The sequence below is a fragment of the Mytilus galloprovincialis genome, chromosome 9 (genome assembly GCF_965363235.1).
Source record: "Mytilus galloprovincialis chromosome 9, xbMytGall1.hap1.1, whole genome shotgun sequence".
Lineage (NCBI taxonomy): Eukaryota > Metazoa > Mollusca > Bivalvia > Mytilida > Mytilidae > Mytilus > Mytilus galloprovincialis.
In genome coordinates this window covers 81,783,113-81,805,262 of record NC_134846.1, presented here as the reverse complement: position 1 = coordinate 81,805,262, position 22,150 = coordinate 81,783,113, and the positions used below count along the sequence as shown (strand labels likewise).

The 22,150-nt window shown below is 31.0% G+C and overlaps 1 pseudogene; it reads right to left on the bottom strand.

Moving 5' to 3' along the window:
• Nucleotides 1-18,414: 18,414 nt before the first annotated feature.
• Nucleotides 18,415-19,062, bottom strand: LOC143046856 (GTP-binding protein Rhes pseudogene; annotated as a pseudogene).
• Nucleotides 19,063-22,150: the final 3,088 nt, after the last annotated feature.

The following is a 22,150-nucleotide window of genomic DNA, read 5'->3' as shown; positions in this document are numbered from 1 at the left end:
ACAATACACAAGTTTTAAATGCGACATTTAGAAAATAAAATGTCAAATATTTCAGATTCCATTTACTTTTTAGCATTGTTGCTTTAATAGATACATCGCAGTATAACAATACATTCGACTTTACCATACAGGCATATGTAATCCTGATTATATAAACCTGTTTAGTTTGATCAAACCTAGTCTGTTTCCCGGCCGTTATTGAAATTCTTGACATTAATTAATATTTGTATATTTCGAAGGCATACTGAATGTTATACGGAGATGACCAACCTAGATCAAACAAAAGTGTTGAGTTTTGTTGATAGTACCACGTTATTGAACATGAAACTTCTCCCTGTGTACTTGTAAAACTGAGTAGTGATTTATACTACTTGGTAGTACAAGTACACTCATTCGCTTCAGTAGAGATAACTAATGATTTGATCTTGTCATTTAAGCTGAAAACTTGTCTCTGTTCCACACTATCTTTATCAATTGACAGTAGTAAGAATAAACTAAACCGTATTATAATATTTCCAGGGATATGCTTGTCAAGAACACTTAACAATCTGGAACACTAATGGAAGCTGTATAAAGGTACTACACTCAAAACATATACAACTCTTACTTGATGAAACTACAAAGACTAAAAGCGTTTTGATTATGCGAATTATCATATACTGCCAAAACATCAATTTTGAGAGTGTAATTCATGCTCGAATTGTAGATTAAGCTATATTTTGGTAATATTTCAATATCAAATTCGACTTTATAGAACTTGAAGTGTTATTAATTTTATTTCTGATATTACTTCGAGTTTGTTTCCATGCAGTGAAACTAAAACTAAGATTATAAGTATTGCATTAGTTACAGTACAAATGTTGTTGACAGCTACATATTTAACTTTGATTTTTATTTGAGTCTGATTTACAACATACCAATTTAAAATCTAATGCAAAGTATTGATCTTTATTAAAAGCGTAGAGCTCAACAAAATATTCTTGAGTAACAAATTTGAAAATTTTAAGGATAACACACAGTACATCCGGATAAATTTTCTTTCTTTTTTCTCGCTAGCTCTTTATTCTCATTGTCATGTCACCCTCCAAAGAGAAACACCTAGTACAAGTGAACCTCAGAGACTCCACTGAAAGGGTCAATATCGGATCTGGCTAAAGACATACATAAGGCTGTGACGTCTTTGATATGGACCTATGATATGTTTTGAATGATATGTCCTCGAACAGTCATTTGTTTGGTGTGCAAATGGTTTATCATATTTGTTTTCCTGCAGACGGATACATTACTCCCCTTCTTATGTTTTCTTTGCATAGAATTTCCATTTAAGTATTATTTATGATTTGTTTGAGTTATAAACCATTAGAACTTTGATTACTTGTCAGAAACATTATGAAAAATGTTTTCGTTTATAGAAATATTTGTTATTAAAATGACTTATCCCATGGCACTGGTTCAAGGCAAGTTTAAATAAGTCCATTAATTGTATTGTTTTTTTTAATAAACAAATGAAACAAAAACTTGTTGTACCATGACTAATGAAGCTATTTTTTTGCCTTCATAATAAAGCAGTTTTTGTTACAGGCATATTTACGATTATCATATATCAACTGCACGAACTTAGATTCAAGTCTATGAAATGGTTAATTGCTTAATGTTGTTGGAATACAATGGGATTTAACATTTTATTTTTATAATAGCCTAAATTCATCTCCATTTCAAAAACGATTTTAAATTTACACTTCTTTTTATTACATCATACTTATAATTAATCATCGGAAACCTTTTTGATAAGCGAATAGCATAGTTGTTTGGTTCCAAAAAATGTGTTTATAATTAAAGCAATTTGACGTTATTTTTTTCATTGTTATTTTGAAAACAGATAGTTAAATACGAAATGACGACTTAAACTTACAATATTTGACTGATTTTGAACTAAAATATATTCTTTTAATATTTTTAAACAATTCATAATCAAAACATTACAGTCATTCCTTATAATTCAATTCTAAATTCCATGTTAAGGTGGTATCTAACACTACAGGGAGATAACTCTGTAAAATCAGTTAAACGTTTTAATTACGTTGTGTTTAAAGGGAATATTAAGCTTCTCAATGATCAAAATAAGTATTTGTCAAACTGCTATATAACCAGTTTAATTTTTCCGATAAAACGGTTGGTTCAAATTTTTTGAAATTTTTCTACATTTGTCAAAGAGTCAAAGTAAATACATTTTCAAAATTTTATGAAAATTAAACGAGCCAAATTAATTTTAGTGAAGGTGTTGGGTACCACCTTAAGCCTGAGTAAATCATGAAAAAACGTTGATGACGTCACTGTCATATGACAAAATTACGTCTATTATCTGATAAACCAAACTTTCAGCCAATCAGAAGACGCTTTACATCCAACATTAAATTGTTTACATAATGCGGATACGCGTAGTAAAATTGATTAGTGTTTTTCAAATCAAAGTTGTACCTGAATTGATTAAATACCGTGCATTCCGGAATAGTTTCCTTCATCCATCTCTTTAAATAATAGAAACCCAAAGGAAACTGGAGAATATAAATGTGACTAGGTCGTATGTCTTCTTCCGAACTGCAATTTAACCCCTGCCAAAGTGGGGTGTCCGTTTGGCTGTACGAAAGGTACAAGTACGCAGCCTCGTCCAGTCAGAATGAAAACGTAAAGTCCCGTGCCTCAAGGCCAACGCTTTCCAACATTCTTTCTTATAGGACAAAGAACATCTTATGTAATTAAAAAAATACAATAAAGAAATAATAATAAAAAAAGCATTTTCCAAATAGTTACCGGTATTCATTACAATATTAATTATTAACAAAACGAATTTAAATAGTGGTTTTTGTTAACTGTGTTCATACGTTGTATTTTAAATTATTCTAATCAAACATAGTGTATAATCCTACAGATTTTTCCGGCTATATGAATATACAAAAAAGGAACACGAAAGACGCAACGCATTTTCTTCTTCAAATCAGGCTATGCAACTGTGTATTTGTTGACAATTTCATAATTTTGAGATGCCGATCCTTTCTTCAGATAATTTATCATAATGTGCTCTTGTTAATTTTTTTTATTTACTCTTCTTTTTTGTTGTAAAAAAATACCGCAAGGATTAAAATTTTGAATTCGCGCCAGAAACGCGTTTCGTCTACAAAAAATTCATCAGTGACGCTCGAATAAAAACAAAAGTTGAAAACGATTGCTTTGAATGAAAGAAGGTTTCATAACATGTAGGTATCGTTGTTTTTCGAAGCACTAGTTTATACATGATTATTCAATATTACGGTATTTTGAAAGTGTACCACCTCATAGCTTGCAAGCACGAGTTTTATACTGCTGGATAGAATGTGTGATAATCTGAGGGTTATTAATCTAAAAAGGGTTAAATGAACTTAGTTCCTCTCAATCATATTTCTTTTATGCAATTTATTCTGTACACATAAGTAAAGTAACCCTATGAAATATAAATAAAGTATACAGATATAAATTTCTTTCACATATGAATACATGGTCTTTTCTGAACACATTTAACTTAAGATACGTTATTTATAGTAAAATCTGATCAATTTATTATTATGACAAACAGTGTACTAATTTTGATTATTGGTCTGTTTATCTTAAACATAAAAGGAAATTAATTGTGATCATTACGATACTGCAGTTTGATCATACACCAACAAATAATTAATAAGTTATTTACTGTCATCAATTATTTCTGATAATTTTACGTAATTTGTACAATAACCTCAAATAGTTCCTACGCGTCACGATTAGTTATAATGCCAGTCATTCTATATACTTATTAGTTTAATCTTTTGTTAAAGACTAAACCAAAATGTCAATAATATTAGAAGCATTTCCTGATTTTGCTACAAGACTCTGAGGAGAAAATAGAGCCCACACTACAGGAAGCACCTGGAAATATTAGATTGAACCAGTTCATGATAACCACTCATTTATAATAAATGTATATGTCCTTGATGAAGGCCATTCCAAGATTAATTTGAATTTGTTTGATATAGAGTCTATACTCGTACATTTACACTCCTTTCTTGTTATTATTGGTGTTGTTGATGTTATGGTAAAGTTTTAAGTATTACACGACAAGTTAAATTAAAAGCATGGATACCATTTAGAGAAGCTTAGAATCTCGGACACTCATATGCAATATGCACTCAATTATTTTGACACGATTTATATGAAATACAGAAAGTCAGTTTCAGTTTATGAATAAACTCGTCATAGATATCAAGATTAAATTTTTGAATTTGCACAAAATACGCGTTTCGTCTACAAAAGACTCATCAGTGACGCTCGAATAAAAAGCAATTGCAAATGGTTGCTTTGGATGAAATTAGGTTCATCGCATGCAGGTATTGCGGTATTTCAAACGACTTTTTTCTATGTGATTATTCAAATTTACCGAATTTTGAAAGTGTGGTATCTATTAGCCATCATGCATGAGTTTCATACTGTTGAATAGGATGTGTGATAATCGCAGGGTTATAAAACTAAAAAAGGATAAAGGAACTTAGTTCCTAACGACTATATTACTATTTTGAAATTTGCTCTGTACATATATAGTAACGCTATGAAACATAAATAAGTTTACAGATATAAATATCTTCCACCTATGAATTTATGGCCTTTTCTGAAAGACATGTAACTTATAATGCGTTATTTATAGTAAGATCTAATAAATTCATTTTTATGACAAACAGTGTACTACATGTAGGTTTGATTATATTTGCTCTATTTACTTATTACATAAAAGTAAAACAATCGTTATCATTACGATAACGTCATAGATTTATATACGCAAATAAAATTATTCAACATATATTTCATTCGCCTAATATTGTCATTAACCATTTTTTACCGTTCTTCATGCCTTTTTTGATTCAATACTTAAAATGTGGTGTATCACATTTTTGCTACAAAGTTTTATCGTGAGAAGTTGGCAATAAAAAACTGCAATAAAACAGTTTGTAAGTCACATCAGGTGAGAAGCAGAAAACTTCAGCCTATAAGCAAAATCTTTACAAATAAAAAAGAACTTTGAGAGCCTTGAATTTTTCAGGATCAAATGATATCGTAGTTTGTTATCCCTTTTTCACGCTTTTGTTTTGAAGTAATGTCTGACTATATTTAGAAGTCGGTTCGTGTTCAAATTACGGAATCATTGCAAATACTTTTTTCTATTTTTATTTTTCTATTTTTTCTCTTTCGAATAAAATAAAAAATACTTTTAATTACTGCTAACCCCAATCTATTTAAAATATAGATCTCTGATTTCGCTATCATCATATGATTTATATATAAGAGCACGCGAGTTAAGATAGATCTGAATTTTAATTAATAATTGATTGCTTCTTTTTGTAACTTCATTGGGATGTAAAAGCGTTGACCAAAGTACATTTTGTATAAAGCACGGAAGCGCTTCATTCTAAAAATGTGCGCAGGGTCAACACTTTTACAACCCTATGAAGTTACAAAAAGAAGCGTTCAATACTTATAAATACATTTTTTAGCTCGGATCATGAAAACACTTACTTTATCATTTTTTTTATTTAATTCACTGTGCACTTCATTGTCGGACCTCGTATTATCATGAATGATAAGTTTTATAGTGTAATGCAATTGTTTGAGGAATAACACGTGATATGCAGTTAGACAATCAGACGTATTATAATGAAACATACATCTAATGTAGTTATTTAGAATTAAACTTACCCCTGATATGAAAAAACACATAAAGGAAATTAATTGCAAGTTCTTATCTCAATTCCGGAGGATTTAGTGTAAACATGTCATAAACAGTCCTCAAAAAGAAAAACCTTGTTCATTGCCAAAATACAAGAATAAATCGACAAAATGTTGGACCTTTTTTCATAAAACTTCAGCAATACAATTAAGTTAGGTTTTGATTTATTAATACCAAAATAACAGTTATGTCTAAAATATAAGACATATTTTTGAGTTCAACCTCTATAACTTCGATTTCTTACTACTTTTTTTATATACCTGATGTTAAAATTGAAACTTGCTTATGTAATATAAAACTGTATGAATAAAAGGTGTGATTGCTGCCAATGAGACAACAATCAATTAAAGACCGAAGGATACAAATATAACGGTCACGGGTATTCGTAAGGCAAAATCAATTTTGCATAGATAGCTATAAAAGGCACTGAATATTGGACAATTCAATATAGAAAACTAACCGCTTGAGATAAGCTGATAGAATGTAATGAAAAATAAATTATGGCAAATATCAATCAACCACATTGATTTAACTAAGGCTCTTGCTTGGACAGACACATAACACGTTGTCGGCTTAGACATTTTCGTGAACGCTTAGCCGCTCCTAACCTAGGGGTTTTCACTTGAAAAAGTTTGACCTATCAGACTCACGTAAAAAATATAATGATCGTTATTCTGATAAAATGAAGACAATAAAAATAATCCATACGTCACTGTTATATTATTGAATTTGTATGTAATTTTATTTATTTGTTTATTTTGCAATGTTTTGCCACGAACTATATATAGGTAAAAAAATTTCTTCTTATTTATTTATTCGTCTATTGCTTTAATAAAAGGTTAACAAAATGTCACTAATTGTAAATAAAGCCGTTAAAAGTCAAAGAAAAGAAAACCAAATGTCATCATTTTCAATATTCCAATTTATTTATAGACGTCATTTAAAAAATACACAAGTTTTAAATACGACATTCAGAAAATAAAATGTCAGATAGTTCAGATTCCTATTGCAATAGATCATAAACAAATAGCTTGTTAAGCATTGTTGCTATGACAGATTCATCGCAGTATCACAATATATTCGACTTTACCAATCAGTCGTGTGTAATCTCCTGAAAGAATGCGAAAGATACCAGAGGGACAGCCAAACTCATTAATCGAAAATAAACTGACAACGCCATGGCTAAAAATGCAAAGGATAAACAAACAATAGTACACACGACACAACATAGAAAACTAAAGAATAAACAACACGAACCCCACCAAAACAAGGGGTGATCTCAGGTGCTCCGGAAGGGTAAGCAGATCCTGCTCCACATGTGGCACCCGTCGTGTTGCTTATGAGATATCAAATCCGGTAAATAGCCAAATTCGGTAGGTCACATTTATAAAAGAGAAGGGGATTGTAGTTACGATGTAAGGAACATAGCTGATATCATTAGTGAAACGGTTATTCCATAAAGATCAACCAACTCGTGATGGCGTCCTTTAAATTCACGAAGAGATGATTTCAACTTCCCCGTTTTGAACTCTTGATTTAATAGCTTCCTTCTGAGCAACAACCCTCTATCTAGAAAATCATGATAGTTAATGCAAGCACGGTAATATCGTATCAATTGGGAGATATATACACCGTATACAGGTGCTACTGGAATGTTGCTACTTAGAAATGGAAAGTTTACAATTGGAAAGCTGAAATCATCTCTTTTGTCGTAAAGTTTTGTTTCCAACCGACCCTCATTGTCAATTTCTAGATGTGAGTCAAGATATGAAGCCTACTGAACTGTATATGTTGTATCCTTTATCTCTAGTTAAATGGGATAGATGCATTCAATATAGTCACCAAATTTTGAATTATTTAGTAAAAGAACATCGTCTATATAGCGGAAAGTAGAGTTAAAAGATATTGCTAACTTCTTATCTTTCTTCCTAAGAAATTCCTGTATGAAGTCAACCTCATAATAATAAAGAAACAAGTCGGCAAGAAGAGGGGCACAATTCGTTCCCATTGGAATGCCTATAGTCTGTTGAAAAACACGTCCTCCGAACGTAACAAATATGTTGTCAATCAAGAAAGCAAGCATCTTGATAATGTTATTTTCAGAGAATGTTTTCTTTGAATCAGAGTGATCCTTTACAAAGAAGGATTTATCCCTCCCCAAGACAAGATACTTGTATCTTCGTTGGCCATTCTTTTATTTGAAACAAAGCAATACCAACTCTTTCAATTTGTCTTTCAGTTTGGAATGTGGAATACTTGTATAAAGTGTAGAAAAGTCAAATGCTTTAATACTATTACAAGATGAAAGAGAGTTAGATTGTATGTACTCTAAAAGATCTTTGGAATTTTTAAGTATCCACATCTGATTCACGCCATCTCTAGAATAGGCAGTTTCACAATAACTTTGAAGCCCGTCTTTGATTGCTGATAAAATAGATGTTAATAATTTAGAAAGAGGTTTCGTGGAGCACTTGGAAGACCCAGCAATATACCGTTGTTTGAAATGACACTTATACAGTTTAAGTATCCAATACAGTGATGGAAGATCCAGTTCAACATCTTCGGTTGAAATTCCAAAGGAACATAGAACAGACCTATGATTATCCAGGATTTCCTCTTTGGTAACTGTTTCCAAGTGAATTTTCAATACCTAATTCGTTTATCAAGCAGTTTATGTAATGAGTTTTACACACAAAAACGATGTTGTTTGGGCTTTATCTTCGGGGACAACATATTTGTCATATAGGTAGGATAAATGTTTTGAAACATTGGGGCCTTTAAAGATTGACGTAGCATGATCATTGATAGTACCATTCAGTTTCTTAATTCTGTTTTGTATCAACGACCTTACTGCTGAATATATAAACCTGTTTACTTTGATAAAACAAAGGAGTTGAGTATCAAAATGAATGTTAAAATGGAGGTGTTGTTTTTTTTTATTGTTTTTTTTTTGCAGTTTTTGGTTGAGTACTGGAGGTACTATTGTGTCGTTTCAGAACCTAACAGTGCGTGTTCATTCGAAGCCAAGTTACGAAAAGTAGCAAGTTGTTGAAATGAAACAACAGTTCTTATGATAACAATTTATATCTTTCCGAAACAACACAATAAAGAAAGGCAAAAAAATCATCAAATAATGAAACAAAACAATTACGAAAACAAAAAAAGAAGATTCTGCATAACTACTCCATATTTTGGAGAGAAAAAACTTCTACAATACGCAGTATAGCTTAAAATAATTAAATACAAATCAGTGTTGTTTGTATTCTTTAATTTTTTATTTGGTAATATTTTTTTGGCATTGTTTTAAAGCAAGTATGATTTTCAAAAATCAAGAATAGAACTTGAAATATCTACAATGCATGATTCAATGAAAAGTGAATAAAGGAACTACACTCAAAATATATTTAAGGTAGATAGGGTGTCTTCCTCCATCTTGGATTAGGAAATACCAGAAAACAAGGTCTAGATCTTTAATAGAATGTGCAAAGTTTTAGAGTAGTAGGTAATTCATGTGTAAGAACTTCCACATCGATATAGAAAATGACACGTTTTTATCATATTCATGGTTGTTTTTTACCAAAATCAGAATTTTTTGTTTGATCAACTTTTTTTTCCAATTTTGCCACATAAGGGGAGGCAACTCAAATGCAAGGGCAGATAATTCAGATTAAGGTACTTTTACAATAGAATGTGTTAGGAATTTACCTATATTGTAATGTAGCAAGAAACGGGTCCGGCGACCCCATTTTTGTTTCTTTTTCTTAACTGAAAGCATGCTATTAAAGCCATCTTCTCATATGTTTTCTCAAAATTCTATAGTGTAGATTACGACTTATTGCAGAAAATTGGGTTTTCCATTCACAATCTTTATAAAATTTGTCAATTTTGAACACCGTGTAGCGTGAAAATAAGCCCGGTGACCCATTCTTTCCAAAAAAAAATTTAAAAAGCATGATATACACTACATTTTGGCAAATTATTAAAAAATTCTATGGATTATAATTTAGACACCCCATCTACCTTAACCTTATATAAAATGTATGGAACTAAAAATACTAAAAGCTCTTTTGTTTAAGCAAATATAATATACTGCCAAAAAACCAATTATGTGAGTTTGAAATGTTTCTTAAGATATATTTTGATACTATTTCAATATAAGAGTCGACATTATAACTTAAAGTTTTATTTATTAACCAGTTACATTTCAGATTACTTCGTGTTTGAACTGGGGGGGGAGGGACACTGCAAACTTGTTTTGGTAGGGGTGAGCAGCTGAGACATCAAGTACCCCACCCTTTTCATATATTTGGTTAATCAAAAATATATACCTTGTCATATATTAATTAACAAAAAACAGACTTATAGATATATTTCAATATTTTCCCGCTCATCATCACGTTCTTGTCAAGAAGCAAAATAGTCGCAATAATATCATTTTCTTTTCCAATAAATTCGTCACATCTTAAACACTTTTTTCTTATTGCCCATTTTACATCTATAATTATGAAGATATTTCAATTCCGAAATACAATACATATAAAAGAGGTTTGGTCAGATCATAGATGGTAATACATCTATGGTCAGATAAATGTAATATCAGCCCAGAGTGTAACACCTTCACTGATTTTAACATGTTTAAATATTAATTAAAAACTGATAAAAAAGGGACGAAAGATACCAAAGGGACAGTCAAACTCATAAATCTAAAACAAACTGACAACTCCATGGCTAAAAATGAAAAAGACCAACAAACAACAGCACACACGACACAAAATAGAAACTAAAGAATAAACAACACGAACCCCACCAAAAAACTAGGGGTGATCTCAGGTGCTCCGGAAGGATAAGCAGATCCTGAATGTTAATAAGGTGCAAATGTCAAAATAGTTGCATTTATTGCATCTATCACTGGCGTCAGTGGAAATACCACATCAGAATAAATAGAGTTTAATTGGTTTGACAAATAACTGATGCATTTACGACTGTGGTTTAACCCCATCAAGAATAAATACGGACATCTTATTAGTTTCAGATACTTATGATATAATCAAGCAAGTGATAATATCAACCTATTGATATATTTAATCTAAATTTCTCACCCTTTTCATATATCATAGAGCATGAAAAAGTGACCTATTCCAGCGGCTCATCCCTACCACTGATTGTATAGCTCCCCCCCCCCCCCCCGCGAGTGTTTGAATCAGTGGAGTGAAACTAAAACTAAAGTTATAATTATTGTTATTAGTTTCAGTAGTTGAAGATTGCATATTTAACTTTGAGTCTGATAATGTAACATATTAATTTAAACTAACATTTATTGCAAATTATTGATTTTTATCAAAAGTGCAGAGCTCAACAAAATATTATGAGTAAACAACTTGAAAATGTTAAGGATAACACACAGTACATCCGGATAAATTTGCTTTTTTTGCTACCTCTTCATTGGCATTGTCATGTCACCATCTCAAGAGAAAAATCTAGTACAAATGAACATCAGAGAGTCTGGTTCAATGACGGATTTGGCAAACGAAATATATAGACTGCGACGTCTTTCATATGGACCTATAATATATTTTCATTGATATGTCCTCGACTTTATTGAACAGTTTTTTTTTTTTTTTGTATGAAAATGTTTTATCATATTGTTTTTCCTGCAAACGGATAAATTACTCCCCTTTTTATATGTTCCTTTCAATTTATATTGTTTATTTTAATTGACAGAAAAAATATCTTGTCATTGTTGCATAGAATTTCCATTTAAGTATCATTTATGATTTGTTTGAGTTATAAATCGTGAGTTGTTTGATAACTTGTCAGAAACATTATAAAAAATGTTTTCGTTTATAGAAATATTTGTTATTAAAAATTACTTATCCGGTACCGGTTGTACCGGTTAAAGGCAAGTTTAAAGAAGTGCATTAGTTGTATTGTTTTTTTTATATAAACAGATGAAACAAAAACTGGTTGTACCCGGACACATTAAGCTAATTTTGTGTATCTTATCAAAACAGTTTCTGTTACAGTAAAATTTATTATTTTTATATATTAACTCCACGAACTCCAGTGTATGGAATGTTTAATTGCTTTATGTTATTTCAATATGGACAAATGGAATTTCAAAATTTGTATATTGCCTAAATTCATTTCTATTTCAAAAATGATTTCAAATTTACACAACTTCTTTTATACATTATAAATTTGAATTAATCATCAGCAACATTTTTGAAAGGCGTATAAAATAGTATTCTGACTTGAATAAAATATCTTTATACATTTAGCAATTTGACTTTATATATCCTATTTTAATTTTGAAAGTAAAATATAAAATGGGGTCGACAACTTAAGATATGTGACTGATTTTCAACTAAAATATATTGTTCGAATATGTTTAAACAAGTCTTAATCAGCAAATATAATGTCTATGTGCATTTAATTGGAATACCAGTCGTAAAATTGACTTTTGTTTAATCAATGTCCTGCATGTATTGCAGGATGTACAAGTACGCAGCCTCGTCTGGTCGGAATCTGAACGTTTCCGATGCAGCTCGTTAAGAACCCTTGAAACAACTCTTTGGGTGATCTGTAGGTGACCGTTTGCAATGTAAAATTTCTGTCTTTACCCTATTTTCCAGTGGCAGGACCTAGCTATTGCATTATTGTTAATTTATGTTTGTCATGAACATGCATGAAATTCTAGTCTCTGACCGTTGAAGGTCACCAACAATCAATCTATTGGAAATTTGATTTACTAATTTCGTAGGATTAGTTAAGCATGAAGGTTGAAATCTGATCGAATCTGATAAATGTAAGTATGCGTATATATTTGGGAGTATATAATCTTTTGAAATACACTAGGTATGGCATGAAGCCCCTATAATGGCTGATGGTTGTTCGTCCCAGAACTATTTAATGCTTTAAGTTTGAAGAAAATGTACGTTTTGGTAACCAGTATACAGACGGTAGATTTCTAAAGATAAAGAATTTCATATATAACGAAAATAAATACGACAAAAAAATTATAATGAAACAAGCATTTACCAAATAGTGACTGTCATTCATTACAATATTAGATGTTAACAAAACGAATTTAAAATGTGTTTTTTGTTAACTGTGTCAATACGTTATATTTACATTCATCTAAACGCAGTTTATTATCCTGTAGATTTTTTAAAACTACATTAATATACAAAAACAAAAACTTTGAAAACGAAACCCAAAAGACGTGTTTTATTTTGAGATAATACATCATTATGTGTTCTTACTATCTTGTTTCATTTGCTCAGAAAAACAAACAACTTGTTGGATACCTATCAGATGTAAATGACAAAAGTCATTAGTAACGACTGCAGATCAGTAAACAGGGCTCCAGTATTTGGCATATTTAAAAAAAAAAACAACATTACCGAACTTCAAGGAAAATTCAAAACGGAAGGTACTTTATAAAATGACAAAATCAAAAGCTGAAACGCACTATACTATATTAACCTTAGGAATACACACATATAAAAGATATCAAGGGGACATTGAAATCATATGAAATCATAAGATTGAACTACATCAATTACATAAAAAACTTGCCAATGGGATAACCGAACATACCATTAACGGTAAAGAGTATATAAAATCGAAAGCAAGTCTCGTGAAAAGGATCAGCTGAGAGTTATACATCGTATGCAGACACAACCATTATATATAATTGTAATACAGAAAATAATTAGAGTTAAATGATCGTCTTAGAATTTTGACTGTCTGCTAATGTTAAGCTTAATAATAATAATAATTGCATGTATTGCATACTATAGAACAATCACGTTTAGTTATTATAGTCATTACAACCAAAATCAGGATTTAAATGTCTTTTTTATATTTTAAATATGTTCCATGTTGCTTCTTTAAGGGGTTTGGCGGTCGTTACCCCATATGTAGGCATTAGAATCAGATAAGTCTTGGAAAATTGTAATTACTAACCTCTTGGTACATATATGTCATGCCTGCACTATATTTTCTTTCTAAAAACAAATTTCAGTATAATTTAGCAGATTTTTGCAACACTTTAAATTTTCAAAAAACTTAGTAAGAATAGTTAAAGTTTTTATTTATTTAAGATACTATATGATAAGTTGTATTAGATTAAGACAACAGTTTAACTCTTAACGGACCGAGACCCGGTCGGCCAATAGAGTAAAAGTCTATCAATGCATGCATCACTCGTAATGCAAATCGACGTTTAGTTAAATTTGGCAGAATCTGAAATTGGACTCAATAAGTAAAATAACAAATCAAAGGGCAATTCTGAAACCTTAAGAGTAAAGACCACAAAAACGTGTTGCGATTGGCTGATAAAGTGACCGTATTTTTTTTATATGTAAAATCGATTTCAGTCGTTCTTTCTCATAACTCCATTGGAAAGACAATGATATATAAGAACCGAAACAGTTGAAGAACAATATGACCAATAAAGGATATAGAAATTACCAAATCCATCTAAGGAGGAAGTTGAAACCTTAGATTCTTTATAATTCTAAAATTAATAAACGGACAATTTTGTTATAAACCATGTCAGTATCGCAGTATTGAGTTCTGAGCTTGAAAAGTAGTCTTCCAGCAAAGGTATCGACCTAGTGCTGTAAAATTTGACTTCATAAATTTCATGTATCCGAAGTGCTTTCATAATAGAATTTCACAATTACTGCTAAATACTGATAAGTTTCAATGTCCCTTTAGTATCTTTCGCCTCCCTTTTTATTGTCTTTCTTGAATTGTTGAAATAGATATATTACTTCTTTATCGTAAGTTGCCTCGGGTTTGTTTGTCAAGTTAATATCCTTTTATTTTTTTTATTTATTCAGTATCATGTTTCAAAATATACAGGGAAGAACGACATTGATGGCTTCGTGTACTTCTTAATATCACAACAAACTTAGTGCTGGGAGATTCTAAGGATTTGTTTATCCTTTAACTAAGAAACACAGTCTGGCAATACAACAATACGTCTGTCTTTTAATGTAAGAAAATACTACAGTATTCATTTCTGCAGTCAGCATTTTCAACTAAGCGTGCATGGTTTCTTTATTTAAAGAATTATTAATGTACATTTGTCAAGGTGCATATAAACTATTTATCTGTAAAGAGGTCTTAGAAATACATGTTTGACGAAATGCATATCAACTGTACATCTGACAAATTGCATATAAACTATATTTATGTAAACATGTATGCAATTATGAATGTGAAGGTAGCATACAAATTGTTTATCTGATTTGATTTTGATCGTGTATTGATAAAAAGCATATGAATATTTTATCGGTTTAGACGCATTTTGCTTTATATGGCTAAAGAGAAGTATTCAAATGTTTACCTTTAGAGATGCATATTACTTGTGTAACTGAAGAGAAGTATTATCGTAACGTCTGATGCAATTAACCCGATTACAGTGTTAACGCCATCTCAGAAATAACTGTCAAAAGATTCAAATAAACTCATCATAGATACATTGCAGTGGCGGATCCAGGGGGGGGGGGGTTCCAGGGGTTGGAACCCCCCTTTTTTTGACCGATCAATGCATTTGAATGGGAGCATATAGTTGGACCCCCCCTTTTTTACTCTGTGTTTGGACCCCCCTTTTAAAATGGCTGGATCCGCCACTGCATTGATTACAATAGTGTAGGCCACACACGCTTTACGTCCTCAATAAGCCCGTCGATGACATTCGAATAAAAATTAAAAATAAATTAAAAATGCCAATATAACTATGTAAGCCCGTAGTTGTAGACCTAAAATGGCACATCTGGAACATCCAAGCTTATTCTCTATCAAATATGAAATATTAATATACTTTTTGCATCTAAATTATTTATATTGTTCTGCGCAGTCAATTGTCCCTATTGAAAAATAAGAATATTTGTATACTGATTGCATCTGAATTGTTTAGAGTTTTTGTGTGCAGCTAATTGGTCAAGTTATAACCGTCATAAATAAAACATGATGGTCTAGGTGTATATATTCTGCGTACTGACGTTTATCATCTAAATAACGTGTTATATTGTTTTTTATTTGTCTTAAGTTTGTTCTATTTTTAATATTACTTTTACTGTTTGGTGTGTTTTCTGTGATATCCATTTGACGTGACTCGGTACTTATACATCACGTCAATCTTTGGTACATATGACGTACCTCTGTACTTTTAAAGATCCCACCCTTATGTTATTGTTCTATAATAATGCCATTATGTCATTGTTCTTTTATAATTTTGAAAACTCTTTCGACAAAATTATTTTACTCGCGTAGTTGCATTAACCATACGTGGATTCTTAAAAATTCTAAAGAATTTCTGAATAATTTTTAATCTCGGGCTTGTTCTGACATAAGTTCTAACAAAACTTTAGATTTTTCAACCCTGTAAACCACCATTCCCCATGTGAATTATAATTTTATAAATACTTTCAACGACAAAATTATTTCATATTTCTTCCTGTGTGACGTTTACATTCTGAGGTCAAACACGCAACTCTAGACAAGAATTGAATGCAGTCAAAGGACTTCAAATATTTCAATCTTTATGGGTTGATTTAAAACACATATACAAGTAAGCAATGAATGTGGTCGTTAAATTTGATAGATGCTTTTTGTGCTTCTTTGTTAAATGTTTGTTTGTTTTTGTTCTAACTTATATTGTGACACAGTGATGACTGCTATTTCCCTATTTTGACAATTTTACATACTATGTCTGTTTTGATCATGCATCGTTATAAATATAATTGAATTTGATGCGACTGTCATACAAGTGAGAGGTTTAGCGGTATAAAACCAGGATCAATCCAGCATTTTCTACATTTGAAAATGCCTGTACCAAGTAAGGGATATGACAGTTGTTGTTCATTTGTTTTATGTGTTTTATCATTGGATTTTCCATTTGATTAGAGACTTTCCGTTTTGAATTTTCTTCGGAGTTCAGTATTTTTGTAATTTTTACTTTTTTTCTATGAATGAAAGGAAAATTAAAATCTATGTCCTAGATTATTTTTACAATTATTTTAAGACTTCACAATTTCTAAATAAGTTAAATAAAAAAGACATCTTTAAAATGACTTTATTTGAGTGTACTATAAGACGTGTCACGGTACTTTTCTATCCCAAATTCATGTATTTGGTTTTGATGTTATATTGGTTATTCTCATCGGATTCTGTCTAATACTTAGTCCGTTGCTGTGTGTGTTACATTTTAATGTTGTGTCGTTGTTCCCCTCTAATATTTAATGCGTTTCCCTCAGTTTTAGTTTGTTACCCCGATTTTGTTTTTTGTCCATAGATTTATGAGTTTTGAACAGCGGTATACTACTGTTGCCTTTATTTTGCACTTGAATGGGTCTCTAAAAAGTATATATATATAGCATAAGTTTCTTATCATCTACATCCGATTTCACCTGGATATATGTACGCTTGATAAAGCTAGTTGGTCTAGCGAAATAATGCGTTTATTTTCATCATTTTGTAAATATTTTAAACATTCTTATATTTATATACTAAATAGTGTGTATAAAATTACATTGTTAGGCAATCTATAATTGTATTTGTGTAATTGAATTAATCTCTGTACTGATTAATCCACACTCACATAGATTTGTATGTCAATAGCTGCTATGTATAGGCACTTATATATATATATATATGAATAACATTATATACTTAATAATAAGAATTTGTTTATATTTGACCAGATATCGAGAGACAATAGATAAATAACGGCAACAGTAGTATACCGTTTTTCAAAAGTCGTAGATCGATTTTGAGAAAACAAATCAGATCATACATTAAAGAAAAAATGTTGTTTTTTTTTTTTTTTTTTTTATCAAATATAAGCAGGGTTTCCCCTGGGTCAATTATTTTTTTCAGCTGATTATTGATTTTCTGTCAAAGTCTTAACGAGTTCAAGATGAATTCCGAGTATTTTCCGATCAGGTAAAGTCCGAGAAAACCGAAAAAAGTAAATAAACAAGAGGGTTTAAAATAAATCGACGAAATTTAATCGCCACAATTATTATTTTTTCGCAAATTGCGAAAATGGACCGCCAGCGGTAACCCTGAATATAAGAATGGAAGGAACAAGTGGATTTTCAATCTAACAGTATTTTTTTATCTTTGCCACAGAAGTAACAACGGTATAGAAAGATGACGAGATGACTATCAGTTGGTTTTTCAAACCCTGAGAGTCGTGTGTATAAAGTATCTGCAGGAATAACACGGTGCTGATGTTATACAGTGACAGGAAACTACAAATACTTTTCTCAATAAACACCTCACGGAGAAACCAAAAAATAAATTTAACCTCAACCAGTTCCTCTTTATCAGAGTTTTTCATCAGACTGAGGTTCATTCCTCAATTAGTATTGATATATCTGTGAAATGAAACAAAACATAAAAAATCATTTTAACCACATTTGTCAATCTATATATTTAACTTGATTGCAAAGACTAAGAACAATAAATTCTTGATTAGCTCATAGCATATATACAGATTAATCTTAACATGATATCGTATGCTTAGTTAACAAAAGCTGTTAAGCCTTCATATTCTTTATTATTGCAAATGAATATATATAAAACGTAAGCGAAAGTAAACAATTGTTTTATGATATTACACAACTCTGTCTTTTTACAAGAGATTGCGATGATAGTGAAACTGGCATTGACATCCGTCTCCGTATTAAACCCGGACTTAATGAATTAGAAAATTTCGACAGTCGTAACAATTCTTGAAAAATTCCTACAATGTTCGTATTTTCCTTAGCTGAAGCCTGTACAAAGCCTGATTCCCAGTCTACACAAGCTATTGATTCAATTGTTTCTGTGTCCATTGTCGGCACATCAGTGTTTATATCAGCTTTATTTCCCACTATAACTATGGGCACTTTACCACGCTGAGATATAATTTCTTCTCGTAGTTTTTGTACCTCATCAAACGAAGTCATGTCCGTTACTGAATACACTAAAACAAATGCATCACTGGTCGTTATCGCTAACTTTCTCATGGCGGGAAATTCCCTATGTCCAGCAGTATCCAGAATATCTAGTGTCAGTTTGATACCACCGATGTTATATTGTCCTCGGTGTAATTCCTCTACTGTCTCTTTATATTCACTATTAAACCTCTCGTATAAAAACTGTGATATGATGGATGATTTACCCACACCAGCAGCTCCAAGTACAACAATTCTATAATGTACCTCATTCGATGCTGCTCCCTGACTGCCAGATCTCTGACGAGTGGACGCCATGTCTGAAAGGAACCAAACTTGTTTTAAAAAAATTAAACCGTTCAAAACCATGAAACGAAGTATGAATAGATACATTGTAAATATATTTTGTTTAGTTTAATACATTACAAAAGTGATAACAGTACTAATGCAATTTTGTCGTAAATTATCGTGTATATTGAACTTCTAAACAACAGTACAAAGTACTTTACTATGTGTACGTACTATAATCGGTAAGTTGATTAAAAAACAGAAGCCGCATTTGTGCACAAGTCATTTATTCCCTTGATAGAATTGGCGCAATAATATGATAAAAAGTAAAACGACAGAAACATCGAACTCCAAGGAAAACTCAAAACGAAAAGTTCCGATTCAAATGACAAAATTGAAAGATGAAACACATCAAGCAAATTGGTACTTGCATTTCCTCGTTTCCTTATGTAGAGTACGGTGGCTTAAACCTGGTTTTATAGCTAACTAAACCTCTATCTTGTATGATATGATAATTTGAAAACCTTCTAATGGCAATGACGGTTAGAGTCAAACATAATTTGGATATCGCAAAAGGAGCTGCTTTTGAGAGTGTTTTTTTTTTTCATTTTAAATAAGTAATGTTATCAATGATATGGCATAAAAAGAAATCATATTCAATAGCTTAAACATACTGTAACATGCAATAACAAAATTAGCTTACCTTTAGTCAAAGCTCCACAATCAGTGGTTGAGAAGTGGGAAGTATAATAGTTCTACTAGAAATTATCTTATATATAGTCATGTAAATCAATAATTTCATTAACGAGAATAACCACATCCCTTTCATCGCCAATTGGAGAAGGAAAATACATTATAAAATACGTATGCGTCAAAGCGAAAGGGAGGTCAAATTAAACACTTTTCATAACCAAAAATGTCGCTCTTTCTTCATAATATCGCATATGATTTTATTGAATACCTATTCAAATCCATAGAACTAAAAATCATTTCTATTTTAATCAAGCAATATGCCTTAATACGTAATTCTTTGCGGGCTGTTTATGGCTGATGTTATCAAGCCTTGTTTAACACAACATTGTTGTATATACTTAATTAGGAAAATATAATTATTTTTGTCCAGTGCAATTAAGAAGGAAAACAAGATTGCCAAGGGGTTTCTTATATTACTTTCTTTTACATTTTGTTTGTAAAATGCATAAGAGAACATGTGGTAAATGCTTGAATAAGTCAGAAACCTAGTGACACATCAAAAGCAACAGACATCAAGAATCCACCATAAAGTCTTCAACATTTTGACAAGTGTCTGTCATACAACATGGCAATCTCTTACTTATTTATGAGTTTGACTGTTCCTTTGGTATCTTTCGTCCCTCTTTTATTCTAAAAAAAAAGTGCGTAAAGATCACGGTGTCTCTCAACAAACTGCCAGCAACAATAATTATGTATTCATAACTATCTTTTTTTTAATTGTGTTTATACATTTACCATTGCCTCTAAATAGAAATGATAACTATCAGAAGTTAATGATCAACGAAAACTTATTTCATTTGATAAATATAAATTCAACCATTCTTTAAATAAATTCAAATGTATTTCACAGAAAAATATTTCGAATCACTGGTAATTTTTGGAAAAGGATTTTCATTATAAAGTATTACAGTAATTGCGTTAAAATAGAAGAAGATGTGGTATGCTTGCCAATGAGAAGGCTTTTCACAATGAACCAAATAGTATGGAAGTTAACAACTAAGAGTAACAGCCTTCATCAATGAGAAAAACATTTACCGCATAGTCAGCTAAAAAAGGTATCGAAATGAAAAATGTAAAACAATTCAAACAAGAAAACTGACGGCCTGATTAGGATACAAAGTAAAGAAAGAAAAACAAATCTGATACACAGCAACAAACAACAACCATAGTCCGACTGAGTTGTATAAGTCTTCAAAAATAAAATAATTAAAAATTGACAGTTCACATTTAGTAGTCGAGTTTGTATTCTGATTGGTATAATAATTCTGACAATGATTGCAACATGTTTTTGTCAGAGATAAAAAAATAAATAGATAAATTACACACATAGGTAAGCAGAAGACTGAAGAATAACGTATCGACTCACAGTTTGACAATGTGTTAAGTGATTATTTGTTTCAAATCTCCGTTTTGAGTTTATTATGCAACAATAGGTGGAGACTTAAGGAGCCCTTTTTATATTTTAGAATATTTCAGAATAGATATAATGTACCCTTTATCTGATATATCATGATATAAATTTAAATTGTGACTTTTTCTTTTATCCTTTGACATGAAAAAAAAATAAACAAATCTTTAGGGCATTCAGAATTTGTCTGCATGTGGTGATTTTTAAAAGTAGAATCCTTTTTTATCTTATTTCATTGCATTAAATGGGATAAAAAAAGTAACTACATGTAGTACAAATCTTTGACAATGATAACAAGATCGACGTTTATTCATGTATTCAGCATTTAGCATTCTGCATTCACGTGCGGATATAAAATATCATTGAAGGGGGATCATTTTTCTATGACGCAGTAATGACAATGTCCTTTGAATGTATACTCGCATTGGAGTCATTAAAAAATGAAAGGTCTACAATCTAAAAAGAAAGTTCTAATAGTTTCATAAGTATATTTTGACAGGTTGGAAAAAACATTATGCCGTATATCTGAAAAAAGGCCCTCATTGTAATTGATACCTTACAACTGTAATACTGCATAAGTATTGCACATTTCTATACACGTTCTGAACCAACACCAATGTTTTTTTCGCAACTAAATCTATTAATTGTCTACGACATATCAAACAACTCATATAGCTAAAGAACGTTATTCGATTCATCGGTCAAGTGTTTTGTAGCACTGACAAATTAAGACAACTGACTTATAAATAACATGCAAATATTCGGTTTGTTGATTTAAAGATTTCAAGTTTACCACACCTCCAATGGCAGATTTCCCATGTATATGAAATTTGAAATATAAAATTTGTATTATGCCTTCTTTGTTAAATTGGGAATTGAAATCGCACCAGTACATACACAAAGAGCAAAACTAATACGACAGTAGACGAGCTATTAAACACTAATACGTCCAATGAA